Raw genomic sequence first — 14,955 nt, forward strand, 5'->3', positions numbered from 1 at the left:
GTTTACACGTCTGTATTGTTTACATTCAAACGGCCTACATGTTTACTTGCACATTGTCTATTGTTTGTTTGTTCATTGTCTTGATGCACTGTTTGCACTTTGTTTTGTTTTTTACACTTGTTTTACAATCGAGAGACTTTCTGTAAGTGAGAATTCCATTGTACCAGTACCGGTTACATATGGCAATAAAGTTCAAGTTCAAGTTCTCTTCCTCCTCTATCAGTGTCTCGATGTCTCCCTCCTGACTGACAGGTGGGGAAAGTAAGTGTCACATATCTCTAGTGATCAGCTGCCTCATTAAGACTGAAACTTTTATTTAATCAAGATCAATACATTTCTGCACGTCTGAGCTCAAGAGTCTGGCCTTCTCTTCCTTTCGAGCCCATATTTGAATACTGATCTGCCTCCACTGGCCAGTTCTGGCTCCACTCCTCTGGTTAACGAGATTATAAAACACACACACACAGCCCTGAGCTCTGCTGTGAGCCAGTGAAACACACACACACACAGCCCTGAGCTCTGCTGTGAGCCAGTGAAACACACACACACACAGCCCTGAGCTCTGCTGTGAGCCAGTGAAACACACACACACACAGCCCTGATCTCTGCTGTGAGCCAGTGAAACACACACACACAGCCCTGAGCTCTGCTGTGAGCCAGTGAAACACACACACACACACACAGCCCTGAGCTCTGCTGTGAGCCAGTGAAACACACACAGACACAGCCCTGAGCTCTGCTGTGACCCAGCAGTGAAACACACACACAGACACAGCCCTGAACTCTGCTGTGAGCCAGTGAAACACACACACACAGCCCTGAGCTCTGCTGTGAGCCAGTGAAACACACACACACAGCCCTGAGCTCTGCTGTGAGCCAGTGAAACACACACACAGCCCTGAGCTCTGCTGTGACCCAGCAGTGAAACACACACACACACAGCCCTGAGCTCTGCTGCGACCCAGCAGTTAAACACACACACAAACACACAGCCCTGAGCTCTGCTGTGAGCCAGTGAAACACACACACACAGCCCTGAGCTCTGCTGTGAGCCAGTGAAACACACACACACACAGCCCTGAGCTCTACTGTGAGCCAGTGAAACACACACACACACAGCCCTGAGCTCTGCTGTGAGCCAGTGAAACACACACACACACAGCCCTGAGCTCTGCTGTGAGCCAGTGAAACACACACACACACAGCCCTGATCTCTGCTGTGAGCCAGTGAAACACACACACACAGCCCTGAGCTCTGCTGTGAGCCAGTGAAACACACACACACACACACAGCCCTGAGCTCTGCTGTGAGCCAGTGAAACACACACAGACACAGCCCTGAGCTCTGCTGTGACCCAGCAGTGAAACACACACACAGACACAGCCCTGAACTCTGCTGTGAGCCAGTGAAACACACACACACAGCCCTGAGCTCTGCTGTGAGCCAGTGAAACACACACACACAGCCCTGAGCTCTGCTGTGAGCCAGTGAAACACACACACAGCCCTGAGCTCTGCTGTGACCCAGCAGTGAAACACACACACACACAGCCCTGAGCTCTGCTGCGACCCAGCAGTTAAACACACACACAAACACACAGCCCTGAGCTCTGCTGTGAGCCAGTGAAACACACACACACAGCCCTGAGCTCTGCTGTGAGCCAGTGAAACACACACACACACAGCCCTGAGCTCTACTGTGAGCCAGTGAAACACACACACACACACACAGCCCTGAGCTCTGCTGTGACCCAGCAGTGAAACACACACACACACAGCCCTGAGCTCTGCTGTGAGCCAGTGAAACACACACACACACACACACAGCCCTGAGCTCTGCTGTGAGCCAGTGAAACACACACACACACAGCCCTGAGCTCTGCTGTGAGCCAGTGAAACACACACACACACACAGCCCTGATCTCTGCTGTGAGCCAGTGAAACACACACACACAGCCCTGAGCTCTGCTGTGAACCAGTGAAACACACACAGACACAGCCCTGAACTCTGCTGTGAGCCAGTGAAACACACACAGACACAGCCCTGAACTCTGCTGTGAGCCAGTGAAACACACACAGACACAGCCCTGAACTCTGCTGTGAGCCAGTGAAACACACACACACAGCCCTGAGCTCTGCTGTGAGCCAGTGAAACACACACAGACACAGCCCTGAACTCTGCTGTGAGCCAGTGAAACACACACACACAGCCCTGAGCTCTGCTGTGAGCCAGTGAAACACACACACACAGCCCTGAGCTCTGCTGTGAGCCAGTGAAACACACACACACAGCCCCGAGCTCTGCTGTGAGCCAGTGAAACACACACACACAGCCCTGAGCTCTGCTGTGAGCCAGTGAAACACACACACACACAGCCCTGAGCTCTGCTGTGAGCCAGTGAAACACACACACACACAGCCCTGAGCTCTGCTGTGACCCAGCAGTGAAACACACACACACACACAGCCCTGAGCTCTGCTGTGAGCCAGTGAAACACACACACACAGCCCTGAGCTCTGCTGTGAGCCAGTGAAACACACACAGACACAGCCCTGAACTCTGCTGTGAGCCAGTGAAACACACACACACAGCCCTGAGCTCTGCTGTGAGCCAGTGAAACACACACACACAGCCCTGAGCTCTGCTGTGAGCCAGTGAAACACACACACACACACACAGCCCCGAGCTCTGCTGTGAGCCAGTGAAACACACACACACAGCCCTGAGCTCTGCTGTGAGCCAGTGAAACACACACACACACACAGCCCTGAGCTCTGCTGTGACCCAGCAGTGAAACACACACACGCACAGCCCTGAGCTCTGCTGTGAGCCAGTGAAACACACACACAAACACACAGCCCTGAGCTCTGCTGTGACCCAGCAGTGAAACACACACACACACAGCCCTGAGCTCTGCTGTGAGCCAGTGAAACACACACACACACACAGCCCTGAGCTCTACTGTGAGCCAGTGAAACACACACACACACACAGCCCTGAGCTCTGCTGTGAGCCAGTGAAACACACACACACACACAGCCCTGAGCTCTGCTGTGAGCCAGCAGTGAAACACACACACAGCCCTGAGCTCTGCTGTGAGCCAGTGAAACACACACACACACATAGCCCTGAGCTCTGCTGTGACCCAGCAGTGAAACACACACACACACACACACACACACAGCCCTGAGCTCTGCTGTGACCCAGCAGAGAAACACACACACACAGCCCTGAGCTCTACTGTGAGCCAGTGAAACACACACACACACAGCCCTGAGCTCTGCTGTGAGCCAGTGAAACACACACACACACATAGCCCTGAGCTCTGCTGTGACCCAGCAGTGAAACACACACACACACACACACACACAGCCCTGAGCTCTGCTGTGACCCAGCAGAGAAACACACACACACAGCCCTGAGCTCTGCTGTGAGCCAGTGAAACACACACACACACAGCCCTGAGCTCTGCTGTGAGCCAGTGAAACACACACACACACAGCCCTGAGCTCTGCTGTGAGCCAGTGAAACACACACACAGCCCTGAGCTCTGCTGTGAGCCAGTGAAACACACACACACACAGCCCTGAGCTCTGCTGTGAGCCAGTGAAACACACACACACACACACACACACACACACACACACACACACACACACACACACACACACACACACACACACACACACACACAGCCCTGAGCTCTGCTGTGACCCAGCAGTGAAACACACACACACACAGCCCTGAGCTCTGCTCGTCACACATCAGTGAATATTAGCTGGGAGTCATAACTGTAGGAACCCAATTAGGTGTTTCAGAGCTGATACAGTATGTCCAGCCAGACCTCTGAAGTCTCCATCAGTATCACATTTATGGAAAAACTGAACACAAACTCCACCCCAGTCACCTGTAGTAGGAAAGTGAGAACGATCATCATCAAACCTGGAGAAGAACTTAAATTCTGTCCGTCTCTCCAAAACCTGCGCATTAAACACCATCTATATCACAAACTGAGATCAGACAGAAAGCATTGCTGATCAAGAGCTTCATGATAAAACAATCATCATTATCATAAAGCCATCAGCATAACAGTTAAACAGAAATTCTCTCCAGCTCAACCAATCACCTACACAGATAGTACGTCTTCATCACCTTCATTAACATAAAATAACCAAAGAGGAAAACGATCAGGGCCAAGTGTTGGAGGATACACTGTCCAGTCAGTGTGTCTGTATGAACCCCTCTCTCTCAGTGCAGTGTTAATGTACTGGAGTGTCCAGTCAGTCAGTGTGTCTGTATGAACCCCTCTCTCTCAGTGCAGTGTTAATGTACTGGAGTGTGCAGTCAGTGTGTCTGTATGAACCCCTCTCTCTCAGTGCAGTGTTAATGTACTGGAGTGTCCAGTCAGTCAGTGTGTCTGTATGAACCCCTCTCTCTCAGTGCAGTGTTAATGTACTGGAGTGTCCAGTCAGTCAGTGTGTCTGTATGAACCCCTCTCTCTCAGTGCAGTGTTAATGTACTGGAGTGTCCAGTCAGTCAGTGTGTCTGTATGAACCCCTCTCTCTCAGTGCAGTGTTCATGTACTGGAGTGTCCAGTCAGTGTGTCTGTATGAACCCCTCTCTCTCAGTGCAGTGTTAATGTACTGGAGTGTCCAGTCAGTCAGTGTGTCTGTATGAACCCCTCTCTCTCAGTGCAGTGTTAATGTACTGGAGTGTCCAGTCAGTCAGTGTGTCTGTATGAACCCCTCTCTCTCAGTGCAGTGTTAATGTACTGGAGTGTCCAGTCAGTGTGTCTGTATGAACCCCTCTCTCTCAGTGCAGTGTTAATGTACTGGAGTGTCCAGTCAGTCAGTGTGTCTGTATGAACCCCTCTCTCTCAGTGCAGTGTTCATGTACTGGAGTGTCCAGTCAGGGTGTCTGTATGAACCCCTCTCTCTCAGTGCAGTGTTAATGTACTGGAGTGTCCAGTCAGTCAGTGTGTCTGTATGAACCCCTCTCTCTCAGTGCAGTGTTAATGTACTGGAGTGTCCAGTCAGTCAGTGTGTCTGTATGAACCCCTCTCTCTCAGTGCAGTGTTAATGTACTGGAGTGTCCAGTCAGTCAGTGTGTCTGTATGAACCCCTCTCTCTCAGTGCAGTGTTAATGTACTGGAGTGTCCAGTCAGTGTGTCTGTATGAACCCCTCTCTCTCTGTGCAGTGTTAATGTACTGGAGTGTCCAGTCAGTGTGTCTGTATGAACCCCTCTCTCTCAGTGCAGTGTTAATGTACTGGAGTGTCCAGTCAGTCAGTGTGTCTGTATGAACCCCTCTCTCTCAGTGCAGTGTTAATGTACTGGAGTGTCCAGTCAGTGTGTCTGTATGAACCCCTCTCTCTCAGTGCAGTGTTAATGTACTGGAGTGTCCAGTCAGTCAGTGTGTCTGTATGAACCCCTCTCTCTCAGTGCAGTGTTAATGTACTGGAGTGTCCAGTCAGTCAGTGTGTCTGTATGAACCCCTCTCTCTCAGTGCAGTGTTAATGTACTGGAGTGTCCAGTCAGTGTGTCTGTATGAACCCCTCTCTCTCTGTGCAGTGTTAATGTACTGGAGTGTCCAGTCAGTGTGTCTGTATGAACCCCTCTCTCTCAGTGCAGTGTTAATGTACTGGAGTGTCCAGTCAGTCAGTGTGTCTGTATGAACCCCTCTCTCTCAGTGCAGTGTTAATGTACTGGAGTGTCCAGTCAGTGTGTCTGTATGAACCCCTCTCTCTCAGTGCAGTGTTAATGTACTGGAGTGTCCAGTCAGTGTGTCTGTATGAACCCCTCTCTCTCAGTGCAGTGTTCATGTACTGGAGTGTCCAGTCAGGGTGTCTGTATGAACCCCTCTCTCTCAGTGCAGTGTTAATGTACTGGAGTGTCCAGTCAGTCAGTGTGTCTGTATGAACCCCTCTCTCTCAGTGCAGTGTTAATGTACTGGAGTGTCCAGTCAGTCAGTGTGTCTGTATGAACCCCTCTCTCTCAGTGCAGTGTTAATGTACTGGAGTGTCCAGTCAGTCAGTGTGTCTGTATGAACCCCTCTCTCTCAGTGCAGTGTTAATGTACTGGAGTGTCCAGTCAGTGTGTCTGTATGAACCCCTCTCTCTCTGTGCAGTGTTAATGTACTGGAGTGTCCAGTCAGTGTGTCTGTATGAACCCCTCTCTCTCTGTGCAGTGTTAATGTACTGGAGTGTCCAGTCAGTGTGTCTGTATGAACCCCTCTCTCTCAGTGCAGTGTTAATGTACTGGAGTGTCCAGTCAGTCAGTGTGTCTGTATGAACCCCTCTCTCTCAGTGCAGTGTTAATGTACTGGAGTGTCCAGTCAGTGTGTCTGTATGAACCCCTCTCTCTCAGTGCAGTGTTAATGTACTGGAGTGTCCAGTCAGTCAGTGTGTCTGTATGAACCCCTCTCTCTCAGTGCAGTGTTAATGTACTGGAGTGTCCAGTCAGTCAGTGTGTCTGTATGAACCCCTCTCTCTCAGTGCAGTGTTAATGTACTGGAGTGTCCAGTCAGTGTGTCTGTATGAACCCCTCTCTCTCTGTGCAGTGTTAATGTACTGGAGTGTCCAGTCAGTGTGTCTGTATGAACCCCTCTCTCTCAGTGCAGTGTTAATGTACTGGAGTGTCCAGTCAGTCAGTGTGTCTGTATGAACCCCTCTCTCTCAGTGCAGTGTTAATGTACTGGAGTGTCCAGTCAGTGTGTCTGTATGAACCCCTCTCTCTCAGTGCAGTGTTAATGTACTGGAGTGTCCAGTCAGTGTGTCTGTATGAACCCCTCTCTCTCAGTGCAGTGTTAATGTACTGGAGTGTCCAGTCAGTCAGTGTGTCTGTATGAACCCCTCTCTCTCAGTGCAGTGTTAATGTACTGGAGTGTCCAGTCAGTCAGTGTGTCTGTATGAACCCCTCTCTCTCAGTGCAGTGTTAATGTACTGGAGTGTCCAGTCAGTCAGTGTGTCTGTATGAACCCCTCTCTCTCAGTGCAGTGTTCATGTACTGGAGTGTCCAGTCAGTGTGTCTGTATGAACCCCTCTCTCTCAGTGCAGTGTTAATGTACTGGAGTGTCCAGTCAGTCAGTGTGTCTGTATGAACCCCTCTCTCTCAGTGCAGTGTTAATGTACTGGAGTGTCCAGTCAGTCAGTGTGTCTGTATGAACCCCTCTCTCTCAGTGCAGTGTTAATGTACTGGAGTGTCCAGTCAGTCAGTGTGTCTGTATGAACCCCTCTCTCTCAGTGCAGTGTTAATGTACTGGAGTGTCCAGTCAGTGTGTCTGTATGAACCCCTCTCTCTCAGTGCAGTGTTAATATACTGGAGTGTCCAGTCAGTCAGTGTGTCTGTATGAACCCCTCTCTCTCAGTGCAGTGTTAATATACTGGAGTGTCCAGTCAGTCAGTGTGTCTGTATGAACCCCTCTCTCTCAGTGCAGTGTTAATGTACTGGAGTGTCCAGTCAGGGTGTCTGTATGAACCCCTCTCTCTCAGTGCAGTGTTAATGTACTGGAGTGTCCAGTCAGTGTGTCTGTATGAACCCCTCTCTCTCAGTGCAGTGTTAATGTACTGGAGTGTCCAGTCAGTCAGTGTGTCTGTATGAACCCCTCTCTCTCAGTGCAGTGTTAATGTACTGGAGTGTCCAGTCAGTCAGTGTGTCTGTATGAACCCCTCTCTCTCAGTGCAGTGTTAATGTACTGGAGTGTCCAGTCAGTCAGTGTGTCTGTATGAACCCCTCTCTCTCAGTGCAGTGTTAATGGACTGGAGTGTCCAGTCAGTCAGTGTGTCTGTATGAACCCCTCTCTCTCAGTGCAGTGTTAATGTACTGGAGTGTCCAGTCAGTGTGTCTGTATGAACCCCTCTCTCTCAGTGCAGTGTTAATGTACTGGAGTGTCCAGTCAGTCAGTGTGTCTGTATGAACCCCTCTCTCTCAGTGCAGTGTTAATGTACTGGAGTGTCCAGTCAGTCAGTGTGTCTCTATGAACCCCTCTCTCTCAGTGCAGTGTTAATGTACTGGAGTGTCCAGTCAGTCAGTGTGTCTGTATGAACCCCTCTCTCTCAGTGCAGTGTTAATGTACTGGAGTGTCCAGTCAGGGTGTCTGTATGAACCCCTCTCTCTCAGTGCAGTGTTAATGTACTGGAGTGTCCAGTCAGTGTGTCTGTATGAACCCCTCTCTCTCAGTGCAGTGTTAATGTACTGGAGTGTCCAGTCAGTCAGTGTGTCTGTATGAACCCCTCTCTCTCAGTGCAGTGTTAATGTACTGGAGTGTCCAGTCAGTCAGTGTGTCTGTATGAACCCCTCTCTCTCAGTGCAGTGTTAATGTACTGGAGTGTCCAGTCAGTCAGTGTGTCTGTATGAACCCCTCTCTCTCAGTGCAGTGTTAATGTACTGGAGTGTCCAGTCAGTCAGTGTGTCTGTATGAACCCCTCTCTCTCAGTGCAGTGTTAATGTACTGGAGTGTCCAGTCAGTCAGTGTGTCTGTATGAACCCCTCTCTCTCAGTGCAGTGTTAATGTACTGGAGTGTCCAGTCAGTGTGTCTGTATTAACCCCTCTCTCTCAGTGCAGTGTTAATGTACTGGAGTGTCCAGTCAGTCAGTGTGTCTGTATGAACCCCTCTCTCTCAGTGCAGTGTTAATGTACTGGAGTGTCCAGTCAGTGTGTCTGTATGAACCCCTCTCTCTCAGTGCAGTGTTAATGTACTGGAGTGTCCAGTCAGTCAGTGTGTCTGTATGAACCCCTCTCTCTCAGTGCAGTGTTAATGTACTGGAGTGTCCAGTCAGTATGGTTGTATTAACCCTATGGTGTCCAGTCCTGTGCAATCTACTTCCTCCTTGTTGTCGTGCTTAGCGCTGTGTATGTTATCCGAGGGCGTCAGTGAGAGGCAGGAGGAGAAATGGAACAGCACTCTGTCTCCTCCCTGGGCTGAGAGCTTGAGGGAGATCAGAAAGGCAGAAGGAGGAGCTGAGTGGCGACAGAGATCTCTTGATTTATACAGTGGAGACATTTCAGTGTGAGACCATGAGAGGGAAACACTGAACACTGAGGGACAGAGACAGACTGAACACAGAGGGACAGAGACAACCTTAACACTGAGGGACAGAGAGAGACTGAACATACAGGGACATAGAGAGGGAGGGGAGACAGACTGAACACAGTGGGACAGGGAGAGACTGAACACAGTGGGACAGAGGGAGAGAGAGACAGGCGGGAGAGACAGACTGAAGTCATGATCAGACAGGTCCAGTGTCTGTCAGTCCAATCCACAGCAGTCCTGTTCTCAGTGTCCACAGTCAGGCGTGGGAGCACGGAGTATGGACACCCTGTGTCCACTGACGGCAGGACAAGACGTCACAGACCAGATCGCTGATATCACTGGTCAAGTGGAGGACAGGCAGCAGGACTGAGCACTTCAACACGGAACGAAACACAGAAGAAATCTGAAAATCCGAAAGTGAGCCTTCCCCAATTAATCATAATAAGAAAGCAATTAAAAAATAAATGAGTTTCTATGTTGTCTTTTGGAAAAATTGTAGTGGTGTTAAGACCCCCGCAGGTATTAAAAAGTTTCGTTAGTGAAATATGTGAAGCGAGAGTCTGTCCTAATTAGCTCTTATTATTCGTCTGTACTTTAATTAAACATTTAAAAGTCAAACTGAAATCAAGCTGTTCAAGTTTAATTGTTCATCTGACAGATTTCACTTTCTTTGAATTATTAAGGCTTGTATGAAAGTGTGTCGGAGTTAAATATTTAATTAAGAAAAAAATTAAGAATAATGAAATCAGCACTCACAATAACAAAGAAACATATACTGTAACAAATGTCTGACAAAGTCTGTGAACCCCTCTCTCTCAGTGTCCAGTCAGTCAGTGTGTCTGTATGAACCCCTCTCTCTCAGTGCAGTGTTAATGTACTGGAGTGTCCAGTCAGTCAGTGTGTCTGTATGAACCCCTCTCTCTCAGTGCAGTGTTAATGTACTGGAGTGTCCAGTCAGTGTGTCTGTATGAACCCCTCTCTCTCAGTGCAGTGTTAATGTACTGGAGTGTCCAGTCAGTGTGTCTGTATGAACCCCTCTCTCTCAGTGCAGTGTTAATGTACTGGAGTGTCCAGTCAGTCAGTGTGTCTGTATGAACCCCTCTCTCTCAGTGCAGTGTTAATGTACTGGAGTGTCCAGTCAGTCAGTGTGTCTGTATGAACCCCTCTCTCAGTGCAGTGTTAATGTACTGGAGTGTCCAGTCAGTGTGTCTGTATGAACCCCTCTCTCTCAGTGCAGTGTTAATGTACTGGAGTGTCCAGTCAGTCAGTGTGTCTGTATGAACCCCTCTCTCTCAGTGCAGTGTTAATGTACTGGAGTGTCCAGTCAGTCAGTGTGTCTGTATGAACCCCTCTCTCTCAGTGCAGTGTTAATGTACTGGAGTGTCCAGTCAGTCAGTGTGTCTGTATGAACCCCTCTCTCTCAGTGCAGTGTTAATGTACTGGAGTGTCCAGTCAGTGTGTGTATTAACCCCTCTCTCTCAGTGCAGTGTTAATGTACTGGAGTGTCCAGTCAGTCAGTGTGTCTGTATGAACCCCTCTCTCTCAGTGCAGTGTTAATGTACTGGAGTGTCCAGTCAGTCAGTGTGTCTGTATGAACCCCTCTCTCTCAGTGCAGTGTTAATGTACTGGAGTGTCCAGTCAGTCAGTGTGTCTGTATGAACCACTCTCTCTCAGTGCAGTGCTAATGTACTGCAGTGTTAATTCAGTGTGTTTTAATCTCTCTGCAAAATCTAATTCTCTGAAAAGTTTTACCCCTCTTTCAACAGTAAGAAAAGCAGACATTAATATTAAAGCTGACTACACTAATAATAGCTCAAATATTAACATTAATGAAATAGTAATGCTCTTACTCTGCAAAATTAATAATTTATTAAAACAGAACTGCTATTAAGATGGACTGAGAGACAGACTGAAGGATGGAGAGAAAACAGATCAGAGACATTTAACTGTAACTGACTGGACACTCCAGTACATTAACACTGCACTGAGAGAGAGGGGTTCATACAGACACACTGACTGACTGGACACTCCAGTACATTAACACTGCACTGAGAGAGAGGGGTTCATACAGACACACTGACTGACTGGACACTCCAGTACATTAACACTGCACTGAGAGAGAGGGGTTCATACAGACACACTGACTGACTGGACACTCCAGTACATTAACACTGCACTGAGAGAGAGGGGTTCATACAGACACACTGACTGACTGGACACTCCAGTACATTAACACTGCACTGAGAGAGAGGGGTTCATACAGACACACTGACTGACTGGACACTCCAGTACATTAACACTGCACTGAGAGAGAGGGGTTCATACAGACACACTGACTGACTGGACACTCCAGTACATTAACACTGCACTGAGAGAGAGGGGTTCATACAGACACACTGACTGACTGGACACTCCAGTACATTAACACTGCACTGAGAGAGAGGGGTTCATACAGACACACTGACTGGACACTCCAGTACATTAACACTGCACTGAGAGAGAGGGGTTCATACAGACACACTGACTGGACACTCCAGTACATTAACACTGCACTGAGAGAGAGGGGTTCATACAGACACACTGACTGACTGGACACTCCAGTACATTAACACTGCACTGAGAGAGAGGGGTTCATACAGACACACTGACTGACTGGACACTCCAGTACATTAACACTGCACTGAGAGAGAAGGAGAGAGACCTGGAACAGCGTTTTTCAATTTCCGTGATGTTATCGGGATGTGCAAAAGATGGTTGTGACAAAATGTGAAAATGGAAATCGTTGCTTCAATCTGCGTGCACTTTTTCCTGAACTGACTCAGAGATGAAAAGATAGTCCTAATTAATTTAAAACAGCCCTTTCTAAATTTTTTATACATAGAGTGAGTCCAATGATTTCTGAAAGTGCTGTAAAAGACAAAGGTTAATTCTTTAAAGAAACTCTCGTACCAGATTCCCTTCTAAAAGCCCACAAACAGTGTTTAAAGAGAGGTTCAAAAAGACACACTGACTGGATTTTTAATGACCACAGAGAGTCAGGACCTCAGTTTTACGACTCATCTGAAGGACGGCACCTGTTTACAGTCTAGTGTCCCCGTCTCTATACTGGGGGATTAGGACCCACATGGACCGCAGGGTGAGGGTGAGTGTATAACACACACAATCAGTATCAGTGAGTATAACACACACTCAGTAACAGAGTGTATAACACACACTCAGTCACAAGTGTATAACACACACAATCAGTATCAGTGAGTATAACACACACACTCAGTAACAGAGTGTATAACACACACAATCAGTATCAGTGAGTATAACACACACTCAGTAACAGAGTGTATAACACACACTCAGTCACAAGTGTATAACACACACAATCAGTATCAGTGAGTATAACACACACACTCAGTAACAGAGTGTATAACAGACACTCAGTCAGTGTGTATAACACACACAATCAGTATCAGTGAGTATAACACACACACTTAGTCACAGGTGTATAACACACACAATCAGTATCAGTGAGTATAACACACACACTCAGTAACAGAGTGTAAATCACACACACACTCAGTCACAGAGTGTAAATCACACACACACACTCAGTCACAGAGTGTATAACACACACACTCAGTCACAGAGTGTAAATCACACACACATGCAGTCACAGAGTGTATAACACACACAATCAGTATCAGTGAGTATAACACACACAGTAACATTGGCCAGCAGCCATATCACCCAGTAACTCTCACACTGTCAGCCCACTGGAGCTCAGCAGTGAGAGCCTGGCCAGTACCTGGATGGGAGACTCCTGGGAAAAACGAAGGTTGCTGCTGGGAGAGGTGTTAGTGGGGCCAGCAGGGGGCGCTCACCCTGCGGTCCATGTGGGTCCTAATCCTCCAGTATAGAGACGGGGACACTAGACTGTAAACAGGTGCTGTCCTTCGGATGAGACGTAAAACTGAGGTCCTGGCTCTCTGTGGTCATTAAAAATACCGGGGTGTTTCTCGAAAAGAGTAGGGGTGTGACCCCAGTGTCCTGGCCAAATTTCCCATTGACCCTTACTAATCATGGCCTCCTAATAATCCCCGTCTCTGAACTGGCCTCATCACTGAGAGCTGGTGTGTGGGGAGTGTTCTGGCGCACTATGGCTGCTGACATATCATCTAGGTGGGGCTGCACACTGGTGGTGGAGGGGATCCCCATTACCTGTAAAGCGCTTTGAGTGGAGTGTCCAGAAAAGAGCTATATAAGTGTAAGCAATTAATTAATTGTGTATAACACACACTCAGTAACAGAGTGGATATCACACACACAGTAACAGAATGTATAACACACACACACACAGTAACAGAATGTATAACACACACACACTAAGTAACAGAGTGTATAACACATTCAGTCACAGAGTGTATAACACACACTCAGTCACAGTCTGTATATCACACACACACTCAGTCACAAGAGTGTATATCACACACACACTCAGTCACAGTCTGTATATCACACACACACTCAGTCACAGAGTGTATATCACACACACACTCAGTCAGAGTGTATAACACTCTCGGTGTGTATGTCAGTGCTCAGTATCCGCGCTCACACCTGATTAAAACGCCTTCCCTACCCCACTGACAAACACGCTGCCCGGCTCACGTTGCGTAACGTCTTGTGTTTTGCCGCACAAACCACACAACTGCCACACTCACACACACTCACACTCCGTGTGGAGAGCCCGGCTCTGCGGCGGCGCTGCGCGACCGGGTCACCGGAATGACACGGGAGAGCGGCCGGCGGCCGGCGGCGCAGACCGGGACCTACCGGGGAGCGACGCGGCTCCTGGTCCCGCCGCCGAGCCCGGAGCTCCGGCCACCTGCTCCCGGCGATGCGACGCGACGAGACGCGGCTGTCCCGCAGGCAGAGGACGTGCGGATGAATCCGGAGTTTGTGCCTCTGTCTCCGGCTCGGCAGCAGACCGGAGAAACGCTGTTATTGGGGTACTGGATTCTCCACCCCCCCTCCTCTCTCCAGCGCTCTCACCAATAACACGGGTCTGCTTTCAAATCTCTCCTCACGTCCTCTCTCTCTCTCTCTCGTTTCTCGCCTTGCCTCTCTCTCTCCTCTCCCCTCTCTCGGTTCGGCACTCCGTCTCCGTCAGCTCCAGCCCCACAGGGCAGCGACGCGAGAGGATCTCCACAGTGACTCGCCGAAGATGAGCTCCAGTCCTAAACTCACACGGCGGATCTGTGTGTCTGAGTGTGTGTCTCTGTGTGTCCGCCTGAGCGTGTCCGTGTGTCTCTGTGTGTCTGTCTGAGTGTGTCTCTGTCTGAGTGTGTCCGTGAGTCTCTGTGTGTCTGTCTGAGTGTGTCCGTGTGTCTCTGTGTGTCTGTCTGAGTGTGTCAGTGAGTCTCCGTGTGTCTCTGTGTGTCTGTCTGAGTGTGTCCGTGTGTCTCTGTGTGTCTGTCTGAGTGTGTCCATGTGTCTCTGTGTCTGTCTGAGTGTGTCCGTGTGTCTCTGTCTGTCTGAGTGTGTCCGTGTGTCTCTGTGTGTCTGTCGTGAGTGTGTCCGTGAGTCTCTGTGTGTCTGTCGTGAGTGTGTCCGTGTGTCTCTGTGTGTCTGTCGTGAGTGTGTCCGTGAGTCTCTGTGTGTCTGTCGTGAGTGTGTCCGTGTGTCTCTGTGTGTCTGTCTGAGTGTGTCCGTGTGTCTCTGTGTGTCTGTCTGAGTGTGTCTCTGTGTGTCTGTCTGAGTGTGTCCATGAGTCTCTGTGTCTGTCTGAGTGTGTCCGTGTGTCTCTGTGTCTGTCTGAGTGTGTCCGTGAGTCTCTGTGTGTCCGCCTGAGTGTGTCCTTGTGTCCGTGTGTCTCTGTGTGTCCGCCTGAGGGTGTCCGTGTGTCTCTGTGTGTCCGCCTGAGGGTGTCCGTG

At 49.2% G+C, this 14,955-nt stretch overlaps 1 protein-coding gene across 1 annotated transcript in view; it reads right to left on the reverse strand.

Moving 5' to 3' along the window:
* cdh24b (cadherin 24, type 2b) overlaps nucleotides 1-14,515 on the reverse strand; it is a 50,048-nt gene extending 35,533 nt beyond the window's left edge. Inside the window, exon 1 of the mRNA XM_088634310.1 lies at nucleotides 13,856-14,515. The gene's annotated coding sequence lies outside the window, so the exon portion shown is untranslated. The remainder of the gene's footprint in view (nucleotides 1-13,855) is intronic.
* Nucleotides 14,516-14,955: the final 440 nt, after the last annotated feature.

This window comes from Lepisosteus platostomus, chromosome 6 (genome assembly GCF_059453375.1).
Source record: "Lepisosteus platostomus isolate fLepPlt1 chromosome 6, fLepPlt1.hap1, whole genome shotgun sequence".
NCBI classification, from domain to species: domain Eukaryota; kingdom Metazoa; phylum Chordata; class Actinopteri; order Semionotiformes; family Lepisosteidae; genus Lepisosteus; species Lepisosteus platostomus.